General features: G+C 32.2%; 1 protein-coding gene across 3 annotated transcripts in view; it reads left to right on the forward strand.

The window, feature by feature from the left end:
- The window catches only part of LOC139484982 (FHF complex subunit HOOK-interacting protein 1B-like), a 626,211-nt gene that overhangs the window by 77,247 nt on the left and 521,904 nt on the right, over positions 1 to 27,060 (forward strand). The gene's annotated exons all lie outside the window — the stretch shown is intronic.

The raw sequence follows: 27,060 nt of genomic DNA on the forward strand, positions 1-27,060 counted from the left end.
AATAAGATGTCCGGCGTTAGAACTGTCAGTCAACCAACAGATATGCATTCCTATGATCGTTAAACACATCTTACTAGATTGAATTAACCGACACATATCAATTATGTGGGCATTTTTATAAATTAAAATGTTTATAAAAGTATGAATTATTCGAATTACTAAGGATTTTCATATCCTAGGCATAGATTACCTTAGACGTATCTGACACAACGTTTTGGAATCTAGGGTCCTCAATGCTCTTCAACTTTATACTTGTGTGCCTTTTTAACTATTTTGATTTGAGTGTCACTGGTGTGTCTTATGTAGACGAAACGCGCATCTGGCGTATCAAAGCATAAGCCTGGTACCTTTGATAACTATATTTTTACGGAAATGTTGTCGCTGTAAACGAAAGCAATTAAATCAAAGACAAAAATATCTCCACGAAATGACACACACGCAAATTTTCTGTTCATATCTATTCCAACCAAATATAAATGTGATGACTTCCATTTTATTACAATACGGAAAATTATAACAGATCTTGCTTAGAGAATTGCAGGTGTAAAATATCATCGTAGAGAAACGAGAATAGGGTTAGTGTGCCTAATATATCAGAATACCTGGATGCTTCTTACATTGTATGCAGATGGCAGATGTTATTAGGTTTCCGTCTGTCTGTCATATATCCATTGTCTTTGGCCTCGTTTTCATGGTTCAGTGAAAAAATGTTTGGTTATATCTCAATTTCTCTCTTATTATGAGTTATAGGATAACTATATTTGAAATGTGCGTTCCTTGAAAAGCAATCATGACTGTCAGACAATTGTCACTCGACCTCGACCTTTTTGCATGATGGATCAGTGACAAAAAGTAATGTTTGTGTGGTGAATGCCACATCTCAGATACAATAAACAATATATTTACATATATATGTATGGACTGAATGTAAATGTCTAACTGACAGGTGTCAATTGACATAGACCGCATTTTCATGGTTTATAAGCCTATGTTAAGTTTTCCTGGATAAGTTTTTTTAAGATACTTTAGGCAATAGGTAAACTATATTTAGAGTATAGATTGACACACAAATGTAAAACAACACCTTGGTCAAAATAGACAAGTAAAAAGTTGGTCAACCTATGTTTCCAGATCCTTATTTAATGAATACCCCATAGCATAACTCATAATATTGCTGACAAATAGACAAAGATATCAATCTAGAAACGAAATGGTGATGAGCACTTTCTGTATTCAAAGATCCTTTTATGAAAACCTCAAAATTGTCGCGAATAAACTCATCATAGATACCAGGATTGAAATAAGGTATTCCATGACCCTTGCCTTCCGCTCAAGTTTGGGGGCACATGCCAAATAAAATACATGAACTCAAAAGATTTATGTAAAACAACACACGATTACTGATAATTTCATCATACTATGTATTGCAAACTTTTAACTTTGATCTTTTACATACAGAGATCAGAATCAATAGACTTTGTCCCCTTATACTTTCCCCTTTTATTACAACCCAACAGTGTATTTTTATCATTATTCGTGTGGAATTCTGTTTACTCTTTTACAGATCGTCCTTATCAAAACATTTACAATTCCTTTACAGCAAATATGTCACTGTCACCTGAAGGTGAAATCTTACAAGACTAATAACAATATAGTGTCATGTCAGATTGAATCTAAAAGAAACATGATGACACTTTTACATGTTTTATTTCTTTTGATTTCCTTCTCAATCAAATGCGGTAAGTCTGATATTCTTATTAAGGCACACATACCCATCTTTTAATGGACACAGAAGATAATTATGTTTGATATGGGTACCCTATTATAAATATTAAATATACATGGAGATGGGGTAGGAGTTATGTAAGAAGACTGGTTAAGAGTTTTCATCATATTCTAACGCTGCCCAAAATTTTACATTCACAGATATCTGAAGTACTTTCTTTACAACAGTAAAAAATAATTTGAATTTGAATATGTGTGATGACCGTATACTTTTTTGGCAATCTTTATAATTCTAAGGCCAATTGTGCTTTTATCGATTATCTTGTAGTGAATAAAAAACCAATTTTGCCCTGTATGTTTTTTTTTTCACACCTGATTCATTCTGCAGCTTTCGAAAGTATGTAGATACTATATGTTTGGTCCAATCACACTATTCAGATACATTGACTTAGGAAAGGTACACAAAAGAGCAACCGAAATTCAGGAAGGTAAATTGTACCGCGCCACCATAAGGTATATTGGAAAGTTAAAACAATCATCACATGAATCATAGATTCTTGTTTGAAGTCGTCTGTCTGTGTCAGCACCGAGGAGAAGATCAAGATATAAAGCAAGTCTGATGAAATATCTCATGATAGATACTGCAATGAGAAAACCGAACAAGTATTTCGGTTCTATTAGGAATTTTACACATTTTATAGATATTATTTTAATAGTTCTCAACAAATCTCTCATCGGTGCTGCATTTCTTTTCGCACAACATCAATAAATATACGAAAAGATTTATCAAACCAAGCTCAATAAATATCACATGTGCAACCGAATGATAAGCTATAGGTATCAGCAATTTAATTTTATTGTATTTTTATTAATAAAACATTTTGCTAGTAACATAATAAAATAGTTTCAATTATATTACAAAAGTTAGTCCCGTGTCTGTTATTCTCTTTGCAAATTGCAGTCAACTAACTGTAGCGTCAGCTTAGGAGTATGAAAAGTAAAATCACAAAAATACTGAACTTAGAGGAAGATCAATTGGGAAAGTCCATAATCACATGGCAAAATCAAATAACAAAACGTATCAAAAACGAATGGACAAGAACTGTCATATTCCTGACTTGGTACAGGCATTTTGAAATGTAGAAAATGGTGGATTAAACCTGGTTCTATAGCGCTAGCCCTCTCACTTTAATGACAGTCTCATCAATTTCCGATATTTTTACATTGATGCGTTAAATAAACAGACACAATGGCCACAAATCGAAATCGAATTTGAATTTTACATTTCTATTTCCATTCCAGGTGCAGATGACGTCGTAGCATTTACAAAAGGTCGAGTATCGTATGAATACCTATCGCATGGCGAAATTGTAACATTTGATAAAACCATAACAAACATCAATGCACACTTTTCTCTTGATGGTAAATTTGTCTGCAGTATTCCGGGCTTGTATGCCTTTCATTTTTACGCAGTTACCAAAAGTCACGAACACTTCCGGTTAGAACTCTACCACAATGAAGAGTACATTGTTTCAATTTACTGTAAAACCAAGAATGACATAGTAGGATCTGGGAATTCTGTGTTCTTGAATCTTCAAATCGACGATAAGGTTTATATAAAGGCACTTGAGAACAATGTTAGTTTTATCTTTGGAGCAGGACATCAAGTGTATACTTCTTTCACTGGTGTACTAGTTGCAGGTAAGCATTATTCTTTATATCAACATTTACATTATCAGTTTTATTGCACCAGAAACGCATTCCACAATTATTAATGTCTCCTAAGGGATGACCAAGGCCAAAATATTTTGAAACTTCTAAGACTAATACAAACGCAAGCATTAAACATAATACAAGGACAACATAAACATTTGCAGATTTCTTATACACTTTTCCCTTTATAAATAAACCAAGAAAAAAGAAAGAAAATTGTTATCTATGAAGGTTTTGAAATTGAAATATATAGATTCCACAACTACAACAAGTGTATTACGATATTTCTCCACTCGAGACCGTTAAATTTTAAACATTTAAGGCGCGAGGCTTGCCGAGCTTTTTAAATAATTAAAATCTAACTGTTGAGAGCGGAGGAATATCATAATACACGAGTTACAGTGGTGGAATCTATTTCTCTTATGATTTTTATTCATCCATTTCAAAGATTTTGAAAAAAGTTTTGTTCTTTTGATGTAACGTCATCAGGCATGGTCGCCTTTTATCATGACGGCACAATAAGAAAATTCAGGAGAAAAAAAGAAAAATTAAGGTCACAATTAAATTTCAACCAATCCTTTGCAGGGAACAGATTTTTCTCTAGTGATGAGAAATATTTTTCTCACACCGGGAAGGAAATGTGAAAATAGCACAAAAATTCGAGAAATCTTGTTACTACATTTTTACCAATTACACTAATTTCCAGTTTAGTTATCACAACTTGTCTGCATTGTAATTTCAGCGGTCGTTGACCACATAGGTGTATCGTAGTTGCTTGTTGTCAATGAAAGCACTTTAGTTTGCATAGTAAAGGTACAAACAAGACAGTTTGATAATAAACATGCTATTAATTTAGATATGACCATTGATTTTCCGGTTTGAATTCTTTTACTCAAGTAATTTTTGGGCCCTTCATAGCTTGCTGTTCAAGGTAAGCTAAGGCTCCGTGTTGATGGCCGCATTTGACTTATGCATATTTACTTCTTATGAATTGTAACTTCTTATATATATATCTGTTGTAGGGTTGTCACTGACTCAGACGTACTTATAAATATAATTATTTTCTGTGACTGTATCTTACATTCATTTGTAGGATCCTTTACTATAGATAATTTAGCTGATCTGTAACAATAACATCTTCATGCCTTATATATCATTTACTGCAGTACGCCGCTAGATTAAAAAACTGACGTTGAAAGGTAACACACGGCCAGCGAAAGCTCTTTAATTGAGAGCCCAGGTGGTCGTGTGGTCTAGCGGGACGGCTGCAGTGCAGGCGATTTGGTGTCACGATATCACAGTAGCATGGGTTCGAATCCCGGCGAGGGAAGAACCAAAAATTTGCGAAAGCAAATTTACAGATCTAACATTGTTGGGTTGATGTTTAGACGAGTTGTATATATATATATATATATATATGTGAACAAAAGCTTAATTTCATACGATTGATAAACAGCGTCAGAAATTTTTAACTCTCTCAACTGGTTATCTATTTAATAAATAGAAATGTTTATTTCTAATCAGATACGAACGATTTCGAATATGATGCTTTCTCAGCTGGACTGAACCACTACATTGCTTGGACGACTGCTCAGAATATTCCATACGATAGACTTATAACCAGCAGAGGTACACTGAGGTTCAATGCAGGAAGGTTTAGGGCTTCGCAGACTGGACTTCACATCTTTCACTATCACGCATTGTCCACTCCTGATCATGTTAGTGAATTTAATTAAAGATACTGGCCTTTTGTAGCCTATCATACGGTATGGGTTTAACTCATTCTCAAAGGCTCTACAGTTGCTTATAATTGCTCTTCATCTACTTCATTGGACTCTGGTGGATAGTTGTCTCATTGAAAATCATACCACATTTTCTTTTTATTAAATTCTTAAATACACGGAACATTTGACATCAGAAAGCAAATATCTTCACATCACAAAATGTTCTACGACGGCATTCTTCCCTAATGTCACAAGTCACCAGGGACAGTTCATTCATAAAACGGAAACTAGAAACTGATCTTTTGTTGGTTGGAAATGATTTTTCATATGTGATCTGTTGGAAAAGTCTCTACTAGGGAATATTTCAGAAATTCATTACAAAAGAAATCTTTTATTATAAATTTTAAAATGTAATGATTCAGAAAAAAAGTGTAAAGACATGTTAAATTCATTATCGAGTGAAGGGGCAATTAACTACAATTAAAAACAAAAACATGGTCGTAATACAAAAGGAATTTCACTTTGTAAAATTGTCGAATTGTCTTAGTTCCCTATATAGTAGCAAGTAGACTATTAGTTATTTCATGCTTAAGAAATGCCTCATTGACATGACTATTGTTACTTTTTCGTTAAAAACCCAAACCCGACTAGTTTTACTCTTGAAAATAGTGCTTAATTTCAAAACGCAAGTGAATTTAAGCTGTTATTTTTTTCTTGTAATTCCATTCCTACCGTTCCGCAATAAGAATCTTCAGATTTATTTGGGGTAATTGATCTGAAACACAACTCTTGGCAGCTGTCGTCTGCGGTATGTAACCAATTTAATGAAATTTTAAGTTTAGTTTAAACATATTTATTTATAGTGGAACTTATATTAATCCCTTTTCACTTTGCGGGTGCGAGTGCTGCCTTGAAGCGGCATTAGCCTGCTCTTTTTCGAAATCTACAAGGGTGTCTTTAACAACGTTAATTTTAAGTTTAAATAAGGTTGTATAAGTTATACTGAATTCTTTGCAGAAATCATCAGTCGATATAATTCAAATGGAATGACTATTAATTATCTATGATAAGAATATGCTCAAATGTATATTTTTTACTTGTTACTTATACACTTGATAACTGAAACAAAAAGCATGAAGTGCTTTATCTTTTATATGTAAGTCAAATTAGATATTACAAAAACAAATCAGGATTTAAAGAAAAATTAAGTAATATACATGTAGATCACAATGTATTTGTATTTCTACGTCGACTATATTCCAATATTTACCTCTTTTTTTATTTTTTTTTACAGGAATTATGGTTAGATTTGTACCATAATTACCACTATGTCAACTCAGTATATAGTAAAACACCAAACGGGTATGCTTCTGCGGGTAACACCTGTATTCTGATGTTAAATCGTGGTGATGAAGTATTTGTCATGACTAGAAAAGAAGGTAGAACTTATGGAGATAATGAAACAAATCCAACTTATACAACATTATCTGGTTCGACCCTTACTCCATATACAGATATAGACGACACAGACGATTTTGGTACGTAAAGTAAAGGATAAATTGTAGGAATGATAAAATTGTACACAATTAATGTTGAGCATAAACAAAATAATAGTCCATATATTTTAGCTAGTTCTGAGTAAATCTTTCACATCAATCCTTATCAAAACAATTGATGATTGAATGAATATTAGAATATTGCACTAGAAACGGTCTAAAGGGCAAAATTTTCATTTGTATTTGATTCCAAATACCATTTATCTTGAAGTACAGTTTACCCAATGGACATGGCTACTGTTATCTTTTCGTAAAATAAACCCTGACCAATTTGAATGATTTCAAGCCTGTTCAACCAACGATGGTTCCTAGAATACGTATCAGCTACATAACACAAATAAATTTTTTTAAGCTGCCTAACAAACAAACACAAATTCCGAAATCAAATGTGTATAAAAAGCTGCGATATGAGCGCATGATACGTCCGTTGCTTTGTCAACAAATAAAGTTCCATAACTCCTCAATGTTATATCAAAAATGTATAAAAAAAAAAAACACTAAAGGGAGTTAATTTAAAATATTATAAACTTGCCACTAAAGTTTCTGGAAAACTGCTATAGATATGAAAAACTCACCAAAGTTTTCCTAAAAGTTGGTTACAGCTTTTTTGAGTTATTGACCAACATGTTGACCGCCGATGTTATACAATAACATTTTCGAGATCGTACAACTACCAAAGGCTTACTGCATAACATTTTGTATTTGTGTTAATACAATAACGTCTGATTACGGCACATGTCTGTAAACAAAAAGATAACTATAATAGTTCCGCAAACTCCTGGTGCTTTTATTATATATTTGTAAATGCCTCCTGTAAGGTAGTCAGGAATACCCACAACTTTGCGCATTAACGGCAAAAATGTAGATGAACAAGACGGGAGATACACTGATTTCCACTCCAGTTTCGATTGATCTGGGCACATTGTCGAGATCAATCGAAAATAAAGTAAAATCAAAATTGAATTGTTTTGAATGTCTATACAATAACTGCTGTTGTCAAATATCTTATCTGAATGCTTATGCTTAAAATGTCACAGGATCGAGTTAATATTTTTTTCTATTTGTAGTATATGATAAATATATGGCCTTTTCTGTTGGACTATCAACTCATTTCACACCAAAACAGGGTCAAACAGTAATTTATGACAGGGTGTTCTCAAACCAGGGCTCAGGGTATGACACGAAATCTGGAAAATTTACAGCGAAACATAGTGGTATATACGTCTTTCATTTTCATGCTTTGTCTCACTCAGATAATGCAATTTGGATTAGTCTTTACCACAATTTAAAGTATGTGAACTCTATTTATGGTCACGTTTCATCTGGTAATGTAACAGTAAGTAATTTGGCATCTCTGCAGCTGCTACCAGGCGATGAAGTTTTCCTAGACATAAACAGTCATGACACAGCCTTATATGGTGAAAGTGATCAAATTTACTGCACATTCTCTGGATATATGTTGGATCTATTACATCAAAACTATCCAATAATTGGATAATTGAATAAAAATAAAAAATATGTTGTGTTCATTTGTTAATCATTTGATGTTAGTTCTCAAAAAAAATAAAAACACGATTTTTTCGTGTCGTGTTCAAACTAATTACGTCTTCTTTCCAAATTTCTTTTAAAGACTAATAGTTTGGTTTTACAATACTATCATGTACTATTTTGTTGTCAATCAGCACACGATAAACAATGACATTAACATACTGAGCGTAGCTTATCTAGCTTGTTTTCAAAATGTAGAAGGGAAAGAAAACAAAATAACAGAATTTTGAATGTAAATATGAGATACCTCTATCAAACAGCTTACAGAAAGTAAAAAAAAAAATACTCCGGACATCGTGATTTATTCTTGCTTGGTTAAATATCGATGTACGTTCCTTCATTTTAGATGATAAAAACAGTATGATTTAAAAGATTTTAACCCGGTCTTTTCAACCAGTCTTCCGTTAGGATACATTTGCCTCTTCCGTAAAGAGTTACAGTAGCTTAAATGATCCTTGTCAATTTCGTTTTATTTCTGCAAAGACACAACAAAACATGCAGATATATAAATGGTTTACTATCGTGAAATAAATCACTTAGTTGTACGAGAAAGGCAACGAATTATGCATTTCCATCATTATCCTTGGATCTTTGAATTCAAACCAGTTGAGACGAAAAGCGATTTGAAGCTTACACTTTTTACAAATATCATTACTTCTAGGTGTATAAAATGAAAACCTCTTTAAAATATCTGTCTTATTTTATTTTCATGACACATAATAACTGTCAATCAACCCTGCATTTAAGGACTGTTTTAAAATGCATTTATTTCATCGTCTGTAATCTAGGGTCTTCAACAGCGAAAAAAATCCCAAACCCGGATCCGTACAAAATACGTTTAAGTACACTTAAAACTATGTGGAAGATTTCCAATGGTTATCTAATTAACATTTTATGCAATTGTCACTGGTATTAAAGAGATAATAGTAACTGCAATTACGATTATCCCAATATGGCGACGGTAGATATAGGTAAAATCTTTACACTCGTTTTTCTTAAATGTAGCATGTTTTTGTCAATAGTTACTCAGCTGCAAGGTTTATCTATACCATTACATCATATTTGAATCGTAACGGTGCACTGGAATTGTCTAAGAGCTGTGAAAATAGCCGTTGAAAAATTCGGGATGATAATCGTAACTCTATGGTATTTTTCTTCTTTGATAATCGTAATTTTCTTTATATGATAATAGTAACTGAAACATAATAAATGTGTCTTTCAGCATTTCAATGGTATTTTGTGTGTTAAAAATGTAAATGCCCATTTAAACGATGACATTAACGCATATAAAAATAAATGAAGAAACTTACAGGTTAATATCTAGGATAAATTTACCTATATATCTCTAATTGATGAGAAAAAGGATGGATTAGCTATATCCCATATTCCAAAAGTGCAATCCTTTCAATTCATTGCTCAAAATGAAAGTCACGTATACCACATTTTCATATGTCAAAAAAGATATATGCCTGTTTCATTGATTTCAGGAAGGCATTTGATACTATTAATAGAGATGCCCTCTTTTACAAATTGTCTTATTACAACATAGATGGTCCCTTTTTTTTTAATATAATGAAAGATATGCATAAAGAGGTTTTGTACTTGGTAAAGATCTCGGAAGGTATCACTGATTTTTTTAATTCCTCAGTTGGGGTAAAACAACGGTGTATTTTAAGCCCTACATTATTTTCTTTATATATTAATGATTTACCATCTATTTTTGACTCAACATGTGAACCACCCAAGTTAAATGATAATGATATATCATATCTGTTATACGCTGATGATTTAGTTCTTATCAATAAATTCAGCCGTCCATATTTTTCCTTTGGATTCACTTTTTTCTATTTTATACTGATATATAATTTTAAAAATTAAATTCAAATGTTTTGATCAAATTCCCATGTATTTTAGGACGTTTCTTTAAACAGTGTGGATGGTAAAGGATCTAGAATAGTTACCAGTTTATTGTTACTATTGTTTATTGTCACTTTTGTTTTTTGTTACTTTTGTTTATTGTTACTTTTGTTTATTATTACTTTTATTTTTTGTTTTTATTAGCCTTACCTATAGTCTTACGAAGCATTTGACAGACGAAAAAAAACCACAAATATGTATATTGATAAATTACATCAAAGGGCCAAACATGTAGATTATCACAGTCGGAACTGGTTTAATTACAAAGATTTTTATAGATTTTAAAACAAATATTTTGTGCTTCAGAAAAATGCATGAAAATTAGGAAAGACTAATTTATGTTTTCATTTAATAGAAAAGTACTAATTATATGGCAAGTATGCAAATACAAAAATGTTCCTTGTTTAGTACCTTCAATATTTTTCTACAATATCTTCCATGCATATGTATGCAGCATACTTTTCATATACCGAGTATTTATGAATTTTTAATAAGTTTGTTTCTAATTTTGCGGAATATGCGTTATTTTATTCTCATCTTTGCAGTCATTCTTTGAATAAGTATTTCTTGTAAGAAAATTTAAAGCTACATCAATTTTATTTTTTGATTTTCGGGCTTTTGACCAAACTATAAAAGAACACAAATCCATGTTTGTCAATGAACTCCACGTTACTTAATTTCATAATACACAAAGAATCCCATTTAGGGCCAAACATTCTCTAGTCTTATATAGCATTAAATGTTTTAAGGATGTCATATTATCATAATTCAAAATTGAATTTGTGTTGTTTATAGTTTATATCTGAGATACTGAAATTTCAGTGACAGTCATGAAGTAGCTAATATGAATAAAAAGATGTGGTATGTTTGCCAATGAGACAACTTTCCACAAGAGACCAACATGACTCAGAAATTAACAAATATAGGTCACCTACGGTCTTCAACAATGAACAAAGCCCATACCGCATAGTCAGCTATAAAAGAAATGACACTGTAAAACACTTTTCAAAGTTATCCCTTGTTCATCATAACTTTTAAGTTGTGATGTCATCCATGAAAAATGATCGAAGTGACATGAAAACTGTAGCCACTAATTTCTCGTCAAACGGTTTTTGACGAATACTAAATGTCTTTCCTACTTCGTTATGGCATAATAGGGTATGTTCTAGAATTAAATCAGCAGTGGCTTCCCGGGGGCAGAAATAGCACATATAACCACCTACAATAAAATAATTTAAACAATATTAACTATATTTACTATTTACTTCAGGATAAATTATTTTTTGTTTACTGTCTTAATCAGAAATCTGATGTAAGGTGACACATGCATGTCGCCTGACAATTATTGTCATGTATCATAATTTCCATCGCTCATTCACATATTTTGTGGCATACCTAGTTTAATAAATTTCTGTATATTAACAAAGTTCGTGTTTTCCCATTTCCAAATTTCTTGAAGCTTGTTCACCCTTCCAATTTTATAATATACTAGTATGTAGCTGTTTTCATAAGAACAATTAATTATATATGCATAAAAAGAAATGTCATAAGATGTTGGGACGTTTCGTAAATAATTCATCGCCATAATTTCATAATATGCTATCAGATATACGTTTTTAGTGTCAATATCAATAAAACAGTTTCCAGTTACGATTATCTTTTTTATTTTTAAATACCATAATTACGATTATCTTTTTTCCGAGTTACGATTATCATCCCGAATTTTTCAACGGCTATTTTCAAAGCGCTTAGACAATTCCAGTGCACCGTTACGATTCAAATATGATGAAATGGTATAGATAAACCTTGCAGCTGAGTAACTATTGACAAAAACATGCTACAATTAAGAAAAATGAGTGTAAAGATTTTACCTATATCTACCGTCGCCATATTGGGATAATCGTAATTGCAGTTACGATTATCTCTTTAATACCAGTGAATTGTGTTGCAGTTTTAGTTAAATTAATACTATGTTGTAAGGACAATTTATCGGAATGCAATTACGCATTTAGATATTAAGTTTAAGAGGACAATAGAATATATTAATGAAAATATAGTACTTCGGTGCTGACATGAATATCAATTATATGGCCATTTTGATAAATTTCCTGTAGACAACATTTTTTTTTGAAAACGAAGTTCGTAAAACCTGATAAAACCAAATTTTCGACTGTATTAACCAATAGAACGACTCAAAAATCAACTGACTTGCTACAGGCTTTTCCCGAAAACAATATTGTGCTTGTATGACAGTTTTTTTTTATAGTTTCGTCATTATGACATATTGTTTAAGCTATAATTAGTAAACGCGACATTATTGGGATTTATCAGCTTAAATTGTGTAATTAAGCATCATAGATAAACGCCGCAACTAAAAATGTTTAAAAAAAATCCAAGGTAGTTTAAAAGAAATATATAATCCGAAATTTTGATAGAATGTACTCTATCGTACGATATCTTTTAAAACTCAATATATGTTTTATTTTTTTCATAGTTTTCAATCCATTTAGAACCTCTTAGTACATCTGTGTACTGTGTATTTTGTATTTTATTTCAGCTGAGTCTTACTTTCGTATTGGTTTTTTACTTAAATCTTTTAAATATGTTACATTTGTTGATGTTTCAATTTTATGGAGAGTAGAATTGGTCTTTTCGTATTTAGTGTTCTCTTTTTATTATTACTTATTATGCTGGGATAAACCCGCTTTTCTTAGTAGTCTACTAGAACTCCAAATATATCACTGAGCTTACCCTCCCTTTTGGGTAAACTCATTTTCCTTTGTAGTTTGCTCTGACTCCAGATCTACCGATAGTCATGCCTATTTATACTTTTGTTGGCTTATTATTTATTTAAGTATGCATATTTTGCACATCATTTTATTATGTGTTGAAGTTTTGACTTTAAATTAAAAAAAATTCTGCCAGAGAAGTCATAGATACCAGGATTAAAACTTTTTACGCCATTGTGTGTCCTGGTTTATTAAGACTGTTTCAAATAAATGTATGTATGTACGTAAGGCAATTGATTTGTTCAGTATAGGTAGCGGGCTAATTGTAATAACAATAGAGTAAGAGTTCCGTTAGTATTTAAAGTCGTGTAAGCACGAGAAAAGTTATCGACAAGGGTGGAGACCATCTAACGAGTAATACGAATTTGTGTATAGGAAGAGACATGTCTGACAGTGAATTAGCCAGTAAGGAGTCAATTGAACCAGCCAGAATTTCCGACGTAGACGTAACTAATACAGATTTGTTTTCCTTGTTCAAGACTCACATGAACGGCAAGTTGGGTGGCATCAAGAGAAACTTTGACGACAAAACTCACAGTCTGGCTAAGAAAGTGAGGAAAGTTGAGATAACATTTCGTTTCAAAGAAAACCAGATGCAATTATTTTCTTATTCGTGTCCTCAAACGCAAATAAAGTATTTATGAACAAAAACTCAAACACATATCTATGGGAAACAGCTCGCCTAGACGAGTGCAGCAAAGTTTTATTATAATTTATTCAACTGTCCTCAATCACTTTGCCAGCACACTAAGACCGCTGCAGCATACATGTCTAACAAACATATCTACAATGAGAAAACATGAAATAGAATCTTTCATATCACAAAACCATAAGTTCGTAATGTTCTTTTTAACATCTGCAGAAAAATCATAATGCATTTACAATATTATAAGCTTATACAAAACATGTACACAAGGGGGAGGGGGTGAAACTTCACTGCACTAAGACTGAGCTTCGAATGGTCAAGCTATGAAAATGTATTTTCAATGTTAACTTTTACCGCGACTGACCAGTCCGTGCTATCATACAAAGAACTTTAAACTCTTAACTTTGTTAAGGTGACTTATTGTTATGCTAAAATAATTTAAATATTATTGTAAACATAAACACATGTTTCCAATATAACAACACACCCATGTGCTATCGATAGTTAATAAATACATTTTGAATTGAATTATGATATAATAGACACTATTGAAAGAGCCGTTGAGTATAATATTGATAGAAAAGGTCCGCTAGAGCTTCTTTCAGGATGGCTGGAACACAGTTCAAGAGCATAATTTAGGTGATGTCGCTAGTAATTCAGAGAATGAAATATGTATAAGAGTGGCGAGAAGTCGAGCAGTCAGGAAGATTAAGTTTTAAACGATGGAGAAAAAACAAGGCCGTAAAAGACCCGCTGAACTATTTACACAACTGGGTCGATGCCACTGCTGGTGAACGTTTTATACTAAATTATAATCCTGGTACCTTTGATAACTATTGTCCCCGAGGGTATCACCAGGCCAGTAGTCAGCACTTCGATGTTGACATGAATATCAATTATATGGTAATTTTTATTAATTCCTGTTACAAAATTGAATTTTTCGAAAAATTAAGGATTTTCTAATACCAGGACTAGATTACCTAAGCCGTATTTGGCACAACTTTTTTTGGAATTTTGGATCATCAATTCTCTTCAATTTACTACTGGTTTCGCTTTATAACTATTTTGATCTGAGCTTCACTGATGAGTCTTATGTAGACGAAACGCGCGTCTGGCGTATTAAGTTCTAATCCTTGTACATTTGATAACTACATTTATTTACACAACAGCCCTTTCATAGCAGCCAGTGCCAATCTAAGACATGTGCTATTCATGTGCCAACTTTTTGCACTGGGCTAGAGATTGCCGAGCTAAGGACAACAAATCTGGTTACAGAGGAGGTGCCGTTTAAACAGTATGGACCACACAGAGACTTTTTATATGTACATGATAATTTAAACCTGTTAAGTTCCTATTAGATAGGCCGTATTTTGCAAAATAATAAATCTGCTTATAAGCATGAAAAATTTGTAAATACGGCAATGGAAGATTTTGTTATTTCAGTGTGATCTGAGGTTGTTTCCGTAAGACCACAAGTAATAAATCCGTTAACGGTATCTGTCAGTTATAAGGTAAAGATAGGTTAATATTGGATTTACGTCATGCCAATGAGCATGTAGTTTTGGGTAGAATTAAGTTTGAAAATGTGAAAACTTTCAGTCAAAATATTAAGTCTGAGTATTTGGGTTTTATATTTTATAAGTCGGGCTATCATCACATAGACATTTTCCATGCACACAGATAATATTTAGGTTTTCAATGGAAAAACAAGTTTTATATCTTTACCATTTGGTTTGAGAAAAAGCGGTTATATATTACCTAAAGTAATAATACCGTTACTTTAGAATTGGCAAAAAGACGAGATAAAAGTTGTTGTGTATATAAACGACGGGTTTGATGTAGTAAAAACGTCTGAAATATGTACTTTACTTTAATTTGAGGTTTGTACCTAACACAGATAAGTGTAACTGGAACCCATCGCAAGATATTGGGCATTTTAAACCTTTGTGCTTTACATAATATTTTTTTAAACGTACTTTTCATCCAACGGGATCATAACGAAAAAGCTTATTCATTTGTAGAATAGTAGATGCATATGATCGGGGTTTTCCCCATGAATGTTTTACATTTCTTGATTTGATGTGGGGCCTACACATGCTTTTATTTTTACGTACAGTTCAGCTGCCGGTAAAATTGATTAGATAGTTAATTTGAACAAAGTTCAGAATTAAAAAAAAAACGTTTGCCTCATTTACGTTCCGCAGTTATTGATTCGAGAGCAAACACAACTGGTTTTATAGCTAGATAAACCTCTCACCTTTATCATGTGAATGACATTCGCACCAAATTGCATTATATTGAAAACGATATGTGAACAAATAAACAGACATAATCGGTAAAAAAAAAGTTTAAAAAAAAGGTACAGCAGTCAACATTGTGTTGTTATCTTAATCAATATAAATACAAACGAACATTAACAACGGCACAATTACACAATGACAGGATGTTTAAGATCTCTGTTCTGACAAGACAACTCATCAAACTGCCGAGAAGCAGGCTACTACCAAAGAATACTAGGATAGCTATGGAGGCTTTGTGTCTCATTAAAAAAATTGTGACAATTTAAAAGTAATTTCTTGGAACGTGAATGGTGGTATTCAAAATAAACTTGATAACATTGCATTTTTGAATTTTATTTGCACATATGATATAGTTTTCCTTACAGAATGTTAGTTTAAAAAGTTTTAAAATAATTTTAGTTTTTCTATTCCTGGTTATAATTGTTTTTTTGTATTCCAGACAAAAATCTAAATCTACTCTAGGAGGAGGTATTGTAATTTTAATAAAAGAGTGTTTTTCTAATAAAATTCCTATTGAAACATGTATTCATGACACAATTATATTGTTGAATATTGAAAAGGATATTGTTACAAGTGATAAAAACTTATCTATTGCCTGCGTTTATATACCCCCCTGTCAGACAGAATTTTTATAAAATTTATAATTGCGATTTATTTGTTGATTTAGAAAGGAGTGTTGAACTTTACTCTTCACTTGGTGATGTTGTACTTCTGGGCGATACAAATAGTCGAACTTGGGCAGTAGATGATTTTGTGAGTAACGATGGTATTCGTACTACTATAAGGAATAGACTTGATGATATTTTTTACTATTCTGCGGATATAGAACTCAATGTAAGAAATAATCCTGACAACATTACAAACTGCTATGGTCCAAACTTATCTCGCTATGTAAAGCCTCGGGTTTGAGAATATTGAATGGCCGGCATAAAAATTTTCCCGATAGAGCGTCAACTTTTTCCGATCACGCATTTCTACATATACAACTTGCATTACTGTGAAACAAACAAAATTAAACACGGTTTCCGGATGGTGAAAACGGAGAGAAACTGTCGCAGGACAAATTTAATTTAAATGGAATGATGAAGTAAAAGAACAATGCAGAGATTGTTTACTGAATAATATGGAAAAGATAAATTTGTGTCGTGAACGGATTGACTTTGATAGACAGCAATTATTCGACAATTCGTTGGCCGAATTCACTAGTACGTTAAATGACATTATGGCACCATTTTTGAAAAAGAGGACAAACAATTATAAATCTTGCAGATCTAACATTTGTGATGATAAACCTTGGTTCAACGCCCAGTGTAAAGACATTTATTGCCGCTATATAAACTGTTTGTATATATTTAATAGGGATGGCAACGAGTACAGTTTTAGTAATCGGATACTCATTTGCCTGTTATACATCTTAAGATAACTCTCTTCACATTTTCACTCACTTTAGTTCCGTTGAAATATCCCCTTCGTAATACTAAATAAAATAAATTTACAAGATAAATATGTTTATCCTGAGTCTACTATTTGTTGTAGTAGTACCAGCAAGATCCTTTTCTTTCGAGGGAGGGAATGATTTCATGTTCACAACTTGTAACAAAGAATAGAAAATCAAACAGTCTTTCGTCTGACATTGTATAACACATCATATTTCTAAATAAGAACAAAAACAAAGTGACCTGTTGTGAACCCTACACAACTAGTAAGAGACATTTTTACAGAGGATGACCTTGAGGTCACTCCGATGTATTGTTAACGCTTAAATTTCCGTCATTCATAAATTATAGTCAAATTAGTTTTGGGTTTTCAACACCAGTGAAAAAAGTGCATTTTCATACCTGCGATTTCTGTTCTCCGGTTGTACGATGTTTCAACAAAATATGGAATCATTTCAGTTGTTGATTTAGTGGTGAAAATTTGACTGAATTATATCTTAATAAATACGATTTTATATGTTTAATTGGTGTTTCAGAAAGAGGTCAGGTGCTCTTGTTCATTCATAAAATTATCGTTCATTCTTAAATTTATCGTAAAATAAAAATCACTACACAGGTTATACGTGTAGTGTAAATGACCACCTGTAATCTAAAAATAGCGGTCTCACTAATAACGACAAGAAGAATTTTAGCGACAAGAAGCGTCAAGAACGGACAAGAAGAATAAATTAAGCGACAAGAAGACTATTTAGCGACATGAAAACTTCTCGTATCGCATGAGGATGACACATATCAAATGAACAATTATGTGTAGGACTTAGTTTTAAGAAATGATGTCAAAGTAACACTATGAAAATATTTTTAGTAAGCTGAAATATATATTTATTTTTTACATGTTTATGTCTTGTAAGTTATTTTATTTCTGTCCCATTTTTCAACATTAGCGTCTCGAAAGGTGAAATGTTTTAACTGAATGGTTAATTTAAATTAATTATGAAAATTGTTAAAATTAAATAAATAAAAGTAATTATTGCCGAGTTACAAACACTACCAGGGGATAATCCATAATTACCCCCAACTTTAGCATGGTAAACTTGTTGTCTCCTTGTGAAATATAAAACATATTAAAAATGATTTCCTGCTTAAGTCTTTTATTGATATAAAGTCAAAACCTTCTTGCTTTTCACTGGACAACCATGTCCTGTCAGGTTTAATTCTTACATATGTAGATGAAAAATAAAAGTCCCCAAAGCATTAACATGACAGCAATTGCTTTTACAGCCTTTAAGGCTTTGATTTGTTTTACAGAAGAGTGTCCACCATGCACTTGCACTGCACTATAATAATAGTAGAATATAATTATCATATACAAATAGATGAAAATTATAATATATACATGCAATCGTAATATTAATAATTTATATAACAACAAACCAGTGTATTCTCTACGACTATTATTATATAAGTATAATAGTCCAAGGTATACTGATTTCTTGCACTACAATATAATAGTTATTACGGTGAGGTTGAATTTCCTGTCATTTATTCATCATCCAAGCACGAACTTCTATCAGAAAAAAAAATGTGATCTGTTTCTGTGACATGCGCTTTTGACCATCCATAAGAACCTGCGGTCATCCGATGTTCAGTACTTCAGTACTTTGATTAACTGTGTTTGTACACGGATCAACACTTTCATGGATTAATAATTTACTCATCACAAGCCGTAAAACTTCCAAAAATGTTTGTTAATCAAGAATTCTATGTAAACGTGATTGGTATGAGATGTACATTTAAATTCATCAAATTACTCTGTTTTTGAAACTTAATTTCTATTCTTGTACGCGAGTACTCTAGTATCATGACCGAATATCCGAGTATTAAATTTCAGATCTTTTGACATCCCAAATATTTAATAGATTAAAATCTCTAAACCATAGTAATTTAATCCGAACGAAAAAGGACTATAAAACACTACAACGTCTCATGAAACGAACTGAAGGAAACATGCTGGACATAATGAGACTACTAGATTACCTTAGCCGTATTTGGCACAACTTTTTGGAATTTTTGGTCCTCGATGCTCTTCAACTTTGTACTTGTTTGGCTTTACAACTATTTTGATCTGAGCGTTACTGATGAGTTTTATGTAGACGAAACGTACGTCTGGCGTATTAAATCATAATCCTGGTACCTTTGATAACCATTTACAAACCCTTAATTATTTTACAACTAATTTAAAGGGAAAGCGTCTCCTTAACATGCTGTACCATTAAAATTGTTCCATGAACATTTTAAGTCATTGTGCTCATCAGACAAAGATGATGTACTGGACGACAGCCAATTTCATAATACTAATGGTGAATGCGTCTATGAGGAACTTGATAGAGAAGTTACAGAAAATGACATTTTGAAAGCTATTCGTAACCTTAAACGTGATACACGTCATGGAGTTGATGGAATTCTTAACGAATATTTCATTAAATACAAAGATGTGTTTTATGCCTGTATTACTGTACATTTTTTATGAAACTTTACAGTCCGAAATTTTCCCTACTGATTGTGCTAAAGGCATACTTATACCTATATTCAAGAAAGGTAATGTGCTTGATCCGAACAACTACAGAGGGATTAGTTTAATCAGTAATTTTGGAAAGATATTAAAGTCCGTTCTTAATCAACGTTTAATAGACTGGTCGGAAACGTTTGACCGATGCCCAGTTCGGTTTTCGCCCCGGTCTGGGTACAGCAGATGCTGCTCTTACCTCATTAATTTCCAAATCTTTATCAACCAAAAATTGTTTTATTGTTGTTTTGTAGACTACACGAAAGCTTTTGACACTGTTCAAAGATATATGTTATGGTATAAACTATCAAAAATTACCGGGCTGAAGTACGTTCACTATTCACTATTCACTTTTCACTATTCAAAATTCATGAATAGTGAACTGTGTTTTTTTGCACTATTCACTATTCAAGTTTATGAAATTGAATAAATTAAGTATCAACTTGTATATGTAAAAATGTGAGAAAAAAACCAGATATGCTATGCTTGCCAATGAGACAACTCTCTACAAGAGACCAAATGACCGGCACAGACATTTAAAACAGCTACTTACCGTACGGCCTTCAACAATGCACAAAGTCCCTACCGCACAGTCAGCTTTGAAGGCCCCGAAATGACAATGTAAAACAATTCAAACGAGAAAGCTAACGGCATTATTATTTTATCAGGGTTGAATTCGTAACCTTTTAGAATAAGTTTATTTAAAAGATCGTTAAGTTGATTTGTTAAGTGTAATGTCTGTAATGAATTGCTATAGGAATTCGATTAGAATACGAGGTCTGTGTAATATATAGTATTAAGGTATAAACAGATAGGGTATTTGTTATGCCTATCCCTTTTATCTAGAATTATTTAATTTTACGTAAATTGAACTTGATCTTGCATCTCAAATCCACTTATGCATATCTAGGAGCTTATGGTACAATTCATTTTCGTTTTCCACACAGTTCGAACTACAAAATTTACAAAGTCTATCATTAAATGGTATCTGCGGTATGGAATATCGTTCCGTCTTAACGGCTAGCAAAGTTATGATTTCGCAGAAAAAAATATGAAGATGTTAAATAAAATTATTTAAACCTTTCTCACAGACTTTTTCCCAACGTGTACACTTTGATTACATTTTTGTGACTTTCGTCCTACTTATAAAAACATGTGCGACTTTTCCCTCAGCATACATGTAAATCATGGGATTCGTAGAAATACTACAAAGGACCTCCTTAGTGCACTAAGAACAAAATTGTACACTAATGACCTGATGGAAAGATACTATCACAACGGATATGGCATCTAGAAAAAGACTTTGTAAAAAATCATAAAATCAAATTTTATAATTATGTCATTTTTAATTAGAAAGTTATCTGATATTTTCTCGACACGTGCTTCAATCGGTTGATTGCCACCTTTAGTGTAATCAGTAGAAATTCATGTTCGCTCAACCCTGTCCCGTTTATAATCCGCTTGTATATACCGATTTTAACATGTATATGGTATTTCAAATTGTTCTCTTGGTTTTTTTTTCGTTTGTTTGTTTCTGCCGTGTTTATTCTGTCTGGTAAATTTTTTACTTCTAAGGTAATAGCGTCTTCTCAAATATTTTCAGTTTTTGGAAATGTTTATCCTTTTTTATTTTTATTTTAAAAATACAAATAATTGTAAACACTTCACGGAAAGGTGAGGTTTAATACTTGGTTGCTTAACGTCCAGTGGCCTATACTTCACTTTTTTTTCTGATGTCAGAAACCATGCCTCACCGCAAGGTTTTTAAAAGGATAGAACACAGGCAAATGCAAAAAGATTCTAATGACTATCTTTGCTGCCTAGGTCTCTATATAATGATTTATGTTTTATGGGATACTAAACTCCTGTTCTACAAAAACAAATATATTCAGTTTAAGTGAGGTTTTAGTCTGATCTAAGTTCTGATGTGATTTACTGAGAATGTTTCACTTATTTATAAGAGGCAGTACCAAACATGTTTATCTTTAACATGTGGTCAGGTTAAATACATATAGGGTTAAACACTTTCCTCGACATGTTTAGGAGAGGAACATATTTAGGGTACGAACTTGTTTACAAATGCATTACAAGTATAGATATGTGTAATTTGATGTTCAGGCCCCGGCTAAACACATTTTTAGACTGTAAATATGACTTATTTATTTCTTACAGCTACTTCAATTTCAACGTTTGTGGATAGGTGTTTCATTGACAGCCATACCACATCTCCTTTTGCTTATTTTTGTTGTAGATATTTTTTTCATTTTCCTTGTCTTTTAAATAATATTCCATTATAAATTTTATTTGATGCCGAAAATAAGAATACGAAGAGTTATTTGTTAAATGCTATAACTAAGCGAAGTAAAACAACCATTAATAATTGTGAATAAGAGCATCATATATATTTATAAAAAAAAAAATCAAATACAAGCAGACATACCATTTGTGACACCAATTTCATTTATTTCCAAATCTTAAAATCTTATATTTCCACAGTTGTCCAGTTCTTTAGCGTCTCTTAATAATGACAGAACGGGCTTTCTCTAATTTTTGTGCTATTTTCACATTTCCTGACCGGTGTGAGAAAAATATTTCTCCTCACTAGTGAAAAATCTGTTCTCGGCAAATGATTAGTCAAAATTTGATTATGACGTCAAAATGTTTTGTTTTCTTCTCAATTTTCCTATTGTGACGTCATGAAAAAAGGCGACCTTGCCTGATGACGTCGCATATAAAGAGCACAATTTTCTGAAAATCTTTGAAAAAGAACGATAAAAAGCATTAGAGAAACAGATTCCGACACTATAACTCGTGTATTACGATATTTCTCCACTCTCGACAGTTAAATTTTATTATTTAAAGGGCTCGGCAAGCCTCGCGCTTTAAATAATAAAATTTAACTGTCTCGAGTGGAGAAATATCGTAATACACTTGTTGCAGTGTAAGAATCTATATTTAGAGTCATATGATTAAGTTAACTAAATTATTTAGTTCTCCCATGCACATTGTGAATTATATTTCTTACATCACTGCTTATTACATTATACAATAAAATGGTATTCATCTTCAATTGTTGAATAAAGATGAATTGTTAAAAAAAAAAGCATTGACATCAGTTTTAAAGTTATCGTTCATAGAAGACAGTTATGATTTATATTCTCTTTTAAAAACGTAATATAGTATTTACCTCTTGGAGTTTTTCTATATTACTTCTGTAATCGAATTTGAAGAACCCCACGGACGCCACATACTCTCATATGTCTCTCAAGGTATAATGATAGTCTGTAAACTCTAGTGTTGTAAATAAGGAAATGAAATCGCAAAAAGCTTTGTTTCTCACTTTGTATCTCAAAATTGGCTTCTTTAAATAAACAAAGAAGCTTACATAGCAATTTCCTTAAAAACAAAATAAAACAAAGGCAAAGTAAACACAAAAATTTTGAATTGTGGTTCCATTTTGCAGGCTTTCCCTGAATCGTTTATTCCTTCTATAGTTCCTGAGTGGAATAAACCTGATACAAAACATTGCAGTGTCAACTCTATATCTAAATTTGAGAAAGAATTGAAAACAAAAACCAATATCTTTTGGTAGGAAATTAAATATTAATTTTTAACGCAATTGCGATGCTCCGCTTTATTCTAAAACTATGAAAATTTTCCAGCTTATATTACAAATGACCTGTTTTGCAAATGTGTGTCAGATATTGTGGATCGGTACGTCTAAATAACAACACAGGACTTCCTGTACGAATAGGGACATAAAAAGTATACCCAAGGCAAGTTATAGATATAGGAAGATGTGGTGTGAGTGTGAGATATAGGAAGATGTGGTATAGATATGCATTCGGCACTTTATTTATTTCAAAAAATATTCGTGTATTGAAAAATTTGTGTAAATTAATTAGAAATATCAATATAGACGTATGTTCTCCAGGTTGATCCCCAATCTCTCATTCTTGTTGCTCGTTTTGTGCAAACTTGTCATGCGCAAAATCTGTATGTTATTATATGTAAAAATATCGTTCCTTGTACCCTTAAACTTGGTTTTATAAGAAATAAAGAATCTTGATAGAAAATTTAATTTTTGATCTTATACTTTTTGTTTTGATAAAATCAATTCAATATTTGAGAAGCTATTTACAAAAAAACGTTAAATACACTTTTCGTTTTGTTTCAACTTTATAATGAAACTCGTCCTCAATTTCACCTAATTTTACATAAAGTATATATAATAAATAAAATGTTCTCTTTAACTATTTTGCCATCTACCAATTTCAATAGACATTTTTTTTAATTGTGTTCAAAGTTCTAAATCTACAAAAGAATAACTATTTTTGTAACATTGAATACCAAAGAAAGCTTCGCAAGTTAAACTGTTTTTTGGCATAATTGTTTTTATTCCCCCTTTTCTGAAACTCCTGATAGAATAGAACATCACAAAACAGCTTACACATGCACATTTGTTTAAAAAAATATTTTTCGCCATTAAAACTCATTCTTGTCCCGTATGACATTTCCTGAACGAGTGAAAATCTCAAATAATTATTTTATTAAGCTTATATCTTTATTGCGGTAGCCTATTATTGAAAAAGGGTATAATTTTAAATTGCATGAAGTAAGATTCATACCACCAGAGACATTCAATATACTAGTAAACAAAAGAAACGACACAAGGCAATACATTAATCATATAAAATAAAATTAGATACAAAAGCTTTGCTCATTGTGGGAAGCCGTAAGGTGAACTACATGTATAGTTGTTAATTTCTATGTCATTCGTCTCTTTGGCAATCATACCACATCTTCTTTTTTTTTATTTAAATTTGCGTTCATCAGCTTCATGTGGACCTTGGTGGAAAGCAATAGTTTGAAGTTGTCTCATTCACAATCGAACCACATCTACTTTTTATTCTGTCCAAAACCGGGAATGATAGCTGCAATAGGCAGCATTTAAAAAACAACAGCATAAAGCATCGTAGTGGCCATCTTAGTCTGTTAACTAATTTTCACGTTGGTAGGAATAGGGGGGGGGGGGGCTTTACTTTTTCAGCAAGGTTAAGTCGAAAGTCGAGCTGATGAAGTCAAGAGTGGACAATATTTCTGTGCTCAAGTCTACCCTTTGGGTTCGAAAAAAGGGATTAAGAGTAAATATTGATGAGACAACAACCCAACAACACAGACAATCAAGATATTGAAAGTTTTTTTTACAGTCTTTTGGTTTGTTTTTTTTTTTTATTATAGAGAGATCCCTATACACCTTATCAAGCCAAACAAAAACGTTCCATGTATAAATAAAGTAAGGAGCTAATTTCATATTACCTGCCATTAAAAATATCACAAAAGGCACATACATATTTTGTGAAAAGTTTAACCATACCATTTTTATAATATCAATTCGTGGAAATCAAACCAAGTACATGAAATAAAAATCAGTACAAGGAAAATACTTCTCTATTTATTAACGATTTAGTAGATATATAATGAACGTTGAATATGCCTTATATCCAGACCTGTCCAGAGACAAATTCAATTTCCAAATGTTATACTGAATATGAACCCTGTTCTAGACTGATAGTGTCGAGAAAGATTTTTAACGTGCTAGTTCACAAGGTAACACTCCGCATTTGGACATCATTTAGCCACTCGAGCATACCAGTCTTTTTTTACAGATATATCATGTAATGGAGGAGAGGTGTAATTAAATTATTAATTCCACTTGCTTAGCGGAGGAACAGCAATTTTAAATGTTGACGTATTTGGATTGACCAGGCCGGGATTTGAACCCACGATTTCCCGCACTAAGTGCAAAAACATAACCAAGAGAAATCTGAAATATAGTATCATACCAAAAAAACTAAAGTGCTATAAATAATTCAATCTAAAAGAACTCTCCCTTTTATTTAAGCCATCAAAATGCATTTAACCAGTTGATATTATTAAAAACTGTACTTGAAAAACGATGGTCGATTTAAGCATAGATTTCATGCACGGAAGACTTCTGCACATTTGGTACTCTTGCACAATTAATTGAGGCAGCTCTGTTTTTTATTCAATATATCCTCATTTTGCATTACCATTCCAAGTTACATGTCCATTCTCTCAGTCGACCTTTTATATTTGCTATGAAAAGCCTACCTATTGTGTTCTCGTTATGAACATACATGTAATATTTGCCACAGGACGTAAACAAACAACATTTATTAAACAGACTCATTAATAATTAATATCATGAAAACCATATACGAAGGCAAGATTTGCAAAATCCTATAAAGTAATATTTCCATGTATCCGTTTCGATAATTATTGAAACTATAACGACCCTTTTCAGGGTTGCGTTCAATATCGTATTAGCTACGTAGTGCGACGTAAATTTATGACTATTAAACGAGAAGCTAGCTTAGCTGCTATTAATATCTATGTAGCAGCTAGGCTAGCCACCCGTTCAAAAGTCATAAATCTACATAGCCCTATATAGCCGATAAGATATTGAACACAACCCAAGGTCGTGTTCAATATCGTAGCGGTTACGTAGATGGATCGAGTTCAATATCGTAGCAGCTACGAAGTGCTACGTAGATTTTGACTATTGAATGTGTAGCTATAGACTAGTTGTTACATAAATATTGATAGCAGCTACATAGCCGCTACGTAGCTGCTACGATATTGAACCCAACCCTGGGACGTGTTCAATATCGTAGCAGCTACGTAGTGCTACGTAGATATTGACTATTGAACGTGTAGCTATAGACTAGTTATTACTTAGATTTTGATAGCAGCTACATAGTCGCTACGTAGCTGCTACGATATTGAACTGATCCCTGGTATCAATATCTATGTAGCAGCTAGGCTAAATACAAAGGTTGAGTTCAATATCGTAGTAGCTACGTAGTGATCAATATCTATGTAGCAACAATTGTTAACGTTTGTAAGATACCAACAAAACTGACGAATCCATCTTAGATGACAAAACGTATCAAAATTTAATCCTATGGGAGAAAAAATAATCCTATAGGACAAAGTTAATCCTAAGGGAAAACAAAATATCTTACAGGACAAAATTTATCCTAAGGAAGAGAAAAAAATCCGGTAGGAGAAAAAAATATCCCATGGGAGAAAAAACTTCCCACAGGACAAAATAAA

Source organism: Mytilus edulis, chromosome 8, assembly GCF_963676685.1.
Source record: "Mytilus edulis chromosome 8, xbMytEdul2.2, whole genome shotgun sequence".
NCBI classification, from domain to species: Eukaryota; Metazoa; Mollusca; class Bivalvia; order Mytilida; family Mytilidae; genus Mytilus; species Mytilus edulis.